Raw genomic sequence first — 10,000 nt, 5'->3', positions numbered from 1 at the left:
CCCAGAAAACGCCAGTGTGCCTACAGTGAAGAGGCGACTCGGGATGCTGGCCTTCTGGGCAGAGTGGCAAGAGAAAAGCCATATCTGAGACTGGCCAATAAAAGAAAAGATTGATATGGGCAAAAGAACACAGACATTGGACAGAGGAAGATTGAAGTGGTATGGACAGACGAATCAAAGTTTGAGGTGTTTGGTCACACAGAAGAACATTAGTGAGACGCAGAACAGGTGAGAAGATGCTGAAGAGTGCCTGACGCCATCTGTCAAGCATGGTGGAGGTAATGTGATGGTCTGGGGCTGCTGTGGTGCTGGTAAAGTGGGAGATTTGTACAAGGTCAAAGGGATTTTAGATAAGGAAGGCTATCACTCCATCTTGCAACGCCATGCCATCCCCTGTGGACAGCGCTTGATTGAGCCAATTCTCCTACAACAGGACAATGACCCAAGCACACCTCCAAATTATGCAGAACTATTTAGGAAGAAGCAGGCAGCTGGTATGCTGTCTGTAATGGAGTGGCCAGCGCAGTCACCAGATCTCAACCCCATTGAGCTGCTGGGGAGCAGCTTGACCGTATGGTACCAGGAAGTGCCCAAAGCCAATCCCACTTGTGGAGGGGCTTCAGGAAGCAGGGGGACATTTCTACAGATTACCTCAACACATTAACAGCTAGAATGCCAAAGGTCTGCAATGCTGGAACTGCTGCAAATGGAGCGTTCTTTGACGAAAGCAAAGTTTGAAGAACAAAATTAATATTTCAAATAAAAATCATTATTTCTAACCTTGTCAATGTCTTGACTATATTTTCTATTCATTTTGCAACTCATTTGATAAATAAAAGTGTGAGTTTTCATGGCAAACACGAAATTGTCTGGGTGACCCCAAACTTTTGAACGGTAGTGTATATATATATGTGTGTGTGTGTGTGTGTGTGTGTGTGTGTGTGTGTGTGTGTGTGTGTGTGTGTGTGTGTGTGTGTGTGTGTGTGTGTGTGTGTGTGTGTGTGTGTGTGTGTGTGTGTGTGTGTGTACCTGGCTCTGCAGGTCGATGTTCCTCACACCTCAGCCAGTGAGTCCAGAGCTTTACTGGGATCCACAGTGAAGACTCTCCACTGGTTGGTGACCACTGCTGTAACGTATGATTGTGAAAACACGTTCTGTTATTAAACACTTGATGAACAGATGTGATGAAGATAAAAAGTGAAACTGTGAGTTAACTCTGTGAATTAGTCCTTTGAAGGCTCTTTGTTCCAGACCTGCTGTTCACATCTGTCTCTGGGGATCCAGTGAAAAACACAGTCACTGACTGTAAAATAATATGAATGAATAATATAAATGTTGCTGAACACTGTTAGGATTTTAATAATATAATTAGACACTATAGCCCCGAAAAGGATTGATTTTACACGCACCATGTTTGTACCTTAACAGAAAGAATTTATGTTTTGTTATGTGTTAGGACTGTAATCCGTGGCATACAATACACTGTACTTAAACTTGTTCTCATACATAAACCTTTATATATATTACAGTATTCCTTTAGCTTTATTCAACATCACACATACATAAATGCACTGTGCTCATTAAGACACTGTGACCTATGCCTTAGAAAGAAATCAAGAAGCTGCCCCAGCTTCTGAAGGCCAGATAGGAAAGGCGTTGTCTTGTCTGATAAATACGCATGCTTACACACACAGAACATACAGACGATAAAACAAAAACACAATGTTTCACACTCCAATGAACAAAAACACTGTGTCTGCAAAACTACTGAAGACTCACAAAGCTTCAGCCGGATAAAGGCTTTTCTTAATACACAAAACTTAACACTGTCAGAATGTGAAGATTTGCCCAGCTACTATCAAAGGAGTGACGAACCTGGGAGCGGCTCCTCATCATTGGTGGATTCCAGTTCCAAGATGCTGGGACCACGCCTTCAACCTACTATTATAAATATTGCACCTGTCATCCGTTCGGGCGACTCTTGGCTACGGACTAAAAGCTGAGGCTGTGCATTGAGTGCCCATAGCTATGCTGTACCTTTTCATTGCTTCTAAATAAATACTTTTGAACTAAGACCGACCCTTCTCATACCTAAGGATAAAAGAACACGACAAAATTGGTGACCCCGACGTGATCCTGAAGAGAAGTTTTTGACCAGAAAGACCGGAGACCCAAAGGTCGAGGCCGCTCCGATCGATTCTCCACATACTCACGGGCGCCAAACTAAAAGGTAAGCAGAAACCTGTTAAAACAAATTCTGCATTAGTTATATAGGCATTGATATAGATTGTGAGTGTGCGGAGAGGAGAAAGGAGGTAAAATAATAAAGTTCTGTGTTTTATGGAAGCAATGAAAGGGTATGTAAAATAAAAGTACTAAACAGAGGTCTGGGACCCTGTGAAAGGTCAGGGACCTTGTGAAAGGTCTGGGACCTTGTGTGGGGTCTGGGACCCTGTCTTGGCGCAAAAGAAACAAGATAAAAAAGCGAGGTCTGGGACCTGCGCGGGACGGGCGCCACACTTAAAAAGTCTGTGACGCACCAACCCTTAAAACTAATTCAGATTGGAGAAAAGACAGACGATTCATGCAATAGATTGCATCCGTGCAACCAAATCTGGGATTAGGGTGTGAACCTGGAGGAAGGGGCTACCGGCACTGACGAGTGAGGAGCTTAACTAGCCAGACACACCGTTGCTTGAATCGGGCACAAATTAAAAAGACGCCAAGGCCATAACATGTCGCGAGTACTGACAGATGAAAAGACTGACTAGAATAAAAGACTGACAGACAAAAAAACTGACCATAAAAAATATAAGATTTAAGAGGTCTGAATGTGTGGGTATTTACTAAATACTAAACAATAGCGTTTTGGAGATTGATTAAAGAACTTAAGGTAACTAATACGTGTGGGTAATGGAACTGATCTGAGTAGTCCTAATATGAACTTCATGTAAAGGAACTATGGTGACACAGCACTAAGTCTGATACAAGTGTGAATGAAAGTGTGTGTGGAAAACGAGAGAGAACCAAATTAGGAGGAGATAACAAGAGGAAGGTCACCCGGCTGACAGAGACAGAATAAATAAGGAAATAAGAAAAATAGAGCGAGGTCGCCATCTGGTGGCGGATAAAAGAAAGTACAACTAGCGGTGTACGCCTGCCATCTGGGGGCTGATAAAGGGTATTACAGCTAGGATAAAACAAGGACGCCACCTGGGGGAGACCAAAGGACATTACAGCTCGGGTTACAACTGGTTTGACATCATTGGATTGGCTTGTGTTTTGAATTTTTGATTTTATTTAATTTTGTTTAATTTTTATTTTTTCTCCACTAAGAGACGACGGGAACTTTTACAGTCAGAGATACACACCCTTGACATACAGATACACACATTACAGCAACGTGTCACAGCACTAGGAAAACATCGGGTGGCTGACAATTGGATGATCTGGTTTCTTCTGTGGCTGTACCTTCTATTTGGAATACTGATGTACTGATGTGTGCTGTTCTGGCGATATTACTATTAAAATAATAATAATAAATAATAATTATATATATATATATATCTATATAGATATACACTCCCTCTGCACCCCCTCCTCCCGCCACCGGCCTGTACCCAGACATCCCCGACCCTCCCCTATATGACAACACTTGTTGCAGCTCAAAGCCACCACTACAAACCCCTGTTTTCCGCATCATCAGTGGAGAGGTGGGCCTGGAAAGTGACATCATAGATGCAGCAGGAAAAGCTCATCGAGAGCTGAATGAACGCTGAGCAGTTGGACGAATTACAAAGAAGAGCAGACGAGGAGACCGAATCTGAGAACCACCCATGTCAAAAAGACGGAGCAGCCAGCCCTCCGCTTATGGACCCTGACCCCCCAATTATTTCATCCACACCCCGCAGGAGCCCATACAAAGACAACAGACAGAATCACTTAAGTGACGGACCTGATCTTCCACATGCCCTCCCCACAACCAATTATCCTCCCCCTTCCAGGAGTACTACCCTCCCAGGAGGAATGCATCTATTCCACCACAGGATCAGGACAATGAGCAAGAACAGACCTCCATTCCGACTGATGCTTGGTTCCCTGCCAGAGGAAAATTCGTGGGGATAATAGACGGAGGCCTGTTTCCTGAAGAAAACGACACGCCATCCCTGGCCGCTGCGATGCCCTCTCACCCCGCCAGCCGCACCAGGGCCAAAACCCTTTGACCCCAGCAACCTGCCCCGTGGAAAGTCCCTGTTCAAGCCCACTGCGAGTGGGGCTCGAGGGGCAAACTCTTTTCCTACCATATACCATGAAGGACTTAACCAGCCTAGTTAACAACCTCCCCCCACTGACAAAAGGCGCCGATAACTGGATCAGGAACCTGGTGACCTTAACAGCTGGCGACCCACTGTGCCTCGGAGACTACAGGGGACTGATCACCCGACAAGGAGGGGCACATGTCTGCAACGCAATAATGACTGCAGCAGGGTTGACAGACTCCCCCGACCGAAGCCCCCTGACGACCTGTGCAGGCCCGCTGCACGATGCCATGAGGGCTCTTTACCCTGTACAGTTAGACCCACGGGCTTTAGGCTCCATCACCCTAAGAGAAGGGGAAGATTTGAACACCTACCTGGACAGGGCCAGCAAACTCTGGATGGAAGCAATGGGGACCAGACACGACACATCAGACACCACCCTTATTCTCTGGCGCCGCCAGGTGGTGGGTGGGCTTCCTGAAACAGTCCAAGAAAACCTAGAAGACGTCCTTAACCTGGACACCCAGACCGACCCAGACTGGAGACGCACCGTGGCACATAGTCTCATCAAATATCGGCGACAGGAAAAAACTGAGGCCGACGAGGACAAGGCTCTCACCAGACAGCTACTAAAAGCCCAACTGGCAGAGAAGAGGCATGACGTCAACAGCAACAAGAAAAACAAGCCCCTTAAACAAATGGCGGCCGTGTCAGGATTACATTTGGAAATAGCAGAGGCAGTAGCACGGGCTATGCAAACTGAAAGAGTCAGTCAACCCCCGGTCGCCCCGCAGCCCCCACCTCCCAGCTACGATCAGTGGGGACAGGGTCCCCCTCCATTCAGACCAAGAGGAGGGTACGGCCGTGGTCAGTATAGAGGTCAAACCAGAGGAAACCCCAATACCGGAGACCCCAATACCGGATGCTTCATATGCGGCCAGCTTGACCACTGGGCCCGAGACTGCCCTCATGGGGAACAAAGAGGAACACCAGCCCCCTACAGAGGACAAGGCCCCCAGCGCGGAGGCCCCCCAGGACGAGGCCGAGGAAGAGGCATGCCCCCGCAACCACACCAGATGCCATCTTCCGCCTGGGAATACGGCTACGAATATGACCAATGAAGTTGCCCAGTGTCCACAGCAGGTCACGTTGTGCCCCCCGAATTTGACCCCATAGTGACCTGTAACACCAATGGAGAACACACAGCGGACGGTTAGCAGTCCCAGCCAAACTAGCCCAGATACTTCTCAAACAGGCCCATGGACCTACACACATCAGTAAGAAACAGACTCAGAAGAACATGGAAACACTCTGGTGGCATCCACACATGGAAGCCCTGGTAGAGAACTTTGTACACGAATGCGATACATGCAATGCACACAACCCTAAAAGACCATACAAATGCCCCATGGGCCGTTTCCCTGTTCCTGATGCGCCATTCAAAGAAATATGCATTGATTTCACAGACATGGGCGCTGACCACCGAGTACAGGGATATAGGTACATGTTAGTAATGGTAGACAGATACACCAAATGGCTCGAAGCAATACCCTGCCGACGGGAGGACGCTAAAACAGTGATCAAATGGTTAAGAAATGAACTCATACCCAGGTATGGAGTTCCCCGAGTCATCAGATCAGACAACGGGTCCCACTTCTCCAACAAACATTTAGGTACGGTAGAAGCCGCACTAGGGATCACGCATCGATTTGGTTCCGTGTATCACCCCCAGTCGCAAGGATTGGTAGAAAGAGCAAACCAGACATTAAAAAGAAAGATAGCCAAAGCATGTCACAACACCTCACTCACGTGGGTTGAAGCACTGCCCTTGGCGCTCATGTCAATGAGAAGTTCATCCAATGGTGTCACCCATCTATCCCCACATGAGCTTCTCACAGGAAGGCCCATGCCAGGGCCTCCTCGAGACCCTGGGTATGGACCCGGGTTGGATGTATGTCAGGAGAAATTGACTGACTACATGAAAGCCTTAACTAATCTTACTGAAGTTTTGTCTGCACAGGTCCAGGCGGCTGCTGGACGTTCACGGAGACCCCCACGGAGACTCCTGTTCCAGTAAGACCGGGTGATTGGGTAAGGGTCAAAGTTCACAAGAGAAAGTGGCCCGACCCTAGGTGGACAGGACCTTGGGAGGTAACAGAGTGTACCTCACATGCGATCCGAGTAAAAGAAAAAAACAGGAGCAATTTGGCACCACCTCACACATTGTGTACCCACTGACCCACCTTCTCGGTCTTTACGAGAAGTAGCCACTGATTTGGCCGACTCCTCCTCAAAATCTTAAAGTAATACGTTGACCACAAAGGAGGGTCTATCTGTATGTCTTGTCTTGATTATTTCCAAATATAAGCTTGTATACTCTACTTTAAACTCAGCTACGCACTTCTGAGTTCCATATGAGCAGAGAGAAACACGCATTCAATTAGAGAAGCAGTATACTGAGCTGGTAACATATATCCTGTGTCAAATGTTTTATGTATTCAAGAGCAATTTTCGTTAATGGGACTAGAGAGTCCATCTTATCTGGTATTTCAGTTGGAGTTTTTTTATTTTTATTTATGTTTTTTATTGGTTTATTAGATGTTTGTTTTATTTGTTTTGTTTATGTTTTATTCAAACAAGGATATTTTAATATTTCAAAATTCAAATTCAAATGTCAGACTGAATAATGTTCATTGCTCTTTGAAAAGGTGAACTTGCATGATTATGTTATAATATAATTTTTCCTAAAAAGGTTTTAGAGTTATGACAATATATAATCCAACAAGATTTGCTATCAAGACCGCCAACCAAAATATTTTTTTATAGTGCACAAAATTAGAGGGTTCCTTGCACTGTTACACATATCCAAGCAAAATTGGTACTGTGAAATGATATATCCTTAACTGAATAGAGATCGAATTTGGAGTGAAGAAGCAATTTCCACACAGAAATTCTTTATTTATTTAATTTTCTTTATTTTTAGAATTGGAAGATAAAGACTACTTAAGAATTTTACTTGAGATTTACACCCTTAGATATAATATGTGCTGACATTTTGCAAGTAAATTTTGTATCTGATGTTGTGATCATTTTATGATCAAAAAGGAGGAATGTAATGACATTACCATTATACCACACTAAATATTATCTCTGCTTATGCATACTATTCTGCTTGTGTAAACTGCCAAAATGACATCAGAGCCACAAATCTGAGACTGTGCTCACCTCCCTAACAAGACCTCGAAGAGGCCTTCAGCATGTGTCTGTGTCTCTTATCTCCTGGGATTTTAATATTCACTCAGTCCACATAGTAGTTCTCACAACACACACACACACACACACACACACACACACACACACACACACACACACTCACACAGTTCAACTCTTCACACACACACACATCTCTTCATTGCATCTACATGAAAAGCATACGCCTGCAACAGTTTCTTTGTCACTACAAATGCAGTGTGCTACCCAAGGGAATGAATGTGATAAAATGGCCAATGAATGTGAACGAACAGATAAATCTGCACAGAAAAAGTTTTTTTTGTATCCCACAGTGCCTCAGTGTGTCAGAGTGGACCACGATCTCGACTGTGCCCTCTTCAGAGACCTGAAGTGGCTTCAGCCCCAGCCGCTCACCTCCGCCTGTATTCCTCCACGAACAGAACAGCAGACACCTGCTACAGGTGTGGAAAGAGGGGATGCGAGGGGAGTGTGGAGGAACGAGTGCAGCTGCTCAGACAGATTTGAGGAGGGGGGCAGGAGAGAGCGGTGGATACTCTGATTCATTCGACGCCTGAGATACATGGTATCGCACCCACACCACACACACATGAAAGTGACACACACACATTGATATTAGAAGCAATCACATGCTTAGAAATGGAAAATTACTTTTCTGCATTATACATCACATGTTCATATGGTTCCTGATATCACATATAAAAAACAATGGTTTAGAGATGAATGCAAAATGATAAACCTTTAATAACACGTTTTGTGGAACACAGGCCCCAGAGGTTACACCCACAGATACAATGCTCCAAAGAAACATCACCCTCACCCGGAGGATCACGCCTGCCGGTTCCCCCGACAATAGTCTCTTAAAGACTCTTAAACATCTCCACTATAACAAATTGACTAAAAAAGCCGCACTGCCTTATTATTTTGTTTTAGGAGTAGACATGACAGGAGCTGACCCCATGGGCATCGTTAGGGTAGACGTCCGTTCCTCCTCCCCTAGACCTCAGCCTTCCCCTTCCCCGTCTGATAACTCTACTACTAGCTCCACGAACTCTCCCCCTGAATCCACCTCACCACTACCATCCCCACCCAGCTCCCCTGCGGTACAATATTACGACGCCAGTACCGTTGAAGATGTGGTAGAAATAGAGACTGGATACACTGATGAAAACATATGGCTAAAATGGGTCCACTTTACCGCCCGTTCCCAAAACCTCACTAATTGTATAGTCTGCAGTCAGCCCCGGCCCACCTGAACCACCACCCCGGCCCCCCTACTGATAGACTCGGATCGACCCGGTTTGATTGCATGTATGGCTTACACATGGGAGCCAGTCCCGCCAACTGTTCTACTCTCAGTCATCTCTTTCCCCCGGCGCCAAACAACACGCTGCCCCCTATATTTACTCCAGTAAAGGGAAATTACACGTGTCTGACTAAACAAGGTAACTCATCTCACAGAGAGGTGGGTTCGATACCGTCCTCCTGGTGTTCTAGAAACATCAATGTTACCGACTGGCACAACGCCACACAGCTGGAGTGGGCCCGCAGTGACCTCTTCTGGTACTGTGGAGGAAAACGCTTGAGGAACCGCCTTCCTTCAAACTGAAAGGGTTCCTGACACTTGTTCAATTGGCCATGCCCTGACTATCCTCTCTCCCGCCCAGAACAACCCACTAGCACCCGTCGACGAAGAACAACGCATTTTGACTTAAATAGGGACTCACCCACATACATAGATGCCATAGGGATTCCTTGGGGTGTTCCAGACCAATATAAATTAGCGGATCAAATTGCAGCGGGATTTGAGTCTATCTGGATATGGGTAACTCCCACAAAAACGTGGATCGCATTAACTACGTCCATTTCAATTTCCAACGCCTCACCAACCTTACTCGAGACGCCATAACAGGCCTATCCGAACAGCTCGCCCCTACTTCCCTTATGGTCACACAGAACCGAATGGCCCTAGACCTCCTGCTGGCAGAAAGGGTGGGGTGTGCACTATGATAGGAGTTCTTGTTGTACATTTATCCCCAGCAATACCGCCCTGATGGCTCGGTGACCAGGCCCTTCTCCGCCTTACGCACCATGGCACAGAACATGGCCGCAGACTCTGGAATTAACAACCCCTAGATAATTGGATGAACACTGCATTCGGCAAATGGAAAGGGCTGATTGCATCCTGCCTCCTCTCCTTAGCTATCTTTCAGCTATCCTAGTCACCTGTGGCTGCTGCTGCATCCCTTGCTTTAGGACCTTGCTCAACAGACTCATCACCACGGCTCTGACCAAAGAACACATGCCCCATCCCCCACCCTATCAGTTGCCTTTGTTGAGTGATGATGATGATGATGATGATGATGATGATGATGATGATGAGTTTGCATTGGATGAGATGGAGGTTGGGGAGTTCGTGGATGATCCCAGGTAAATTGTTCACACCATGAAATGGTGTGAAAGGAGGATTTGTTAGGATTTTAATAATATAA

The 10,000-nt window shown here is 46.0% G+C and overlaps 1 long non-coding RNA gene across 3 annotated transcripts in view; it reads right to left on the bottom strand.

The window, feature by feature from the left end:
* The window catches only part of LOC124854956, a 5,808-nt gene extending 3,902 nt beyond the window's left edge, over positions 1-1,906 (bottom strand). The window contains exons 1-2 of one of the 3 annotated variants that reach the window (XR_007034891.1): positions 1,876-1,906; positions 1,030-1,126 (exon numbers count right to left, since the gene is read on the bottom strand). This is a non-coding gene — a long non-coding RNA (uncharacterized LOC124854956). The other 2 variants (XR_007034890.1, XR_007034892.1) reach the window with 2 other exon arrangements.
* Positions 1,907-10,000: the final 8,094 nt, after the last annotated feature.

The sequence above is a fragment of the Hippoglossus stenolepis genome, chromosome 2 (genome assembly GCF_022539355.2).
Source record: "Hippoglossus stenolepis isolate QCI-W04-F060 chromosome 2, HSTE1.2, whole genome shotgun sequence".
Classification (NCBI taxonomy): Eukaryota; Metazoa; Chordata; class Actinopteri; order Pleuronectiformes; family Pleuronectidae; genus Hippoglossus; species Hippoglossus stenolepis.
The sequence above is the reverse complement of the archived record's forward strand: the minus strand, read 5'-3'. Positions and strand labels throughout refer to the sequence as shown.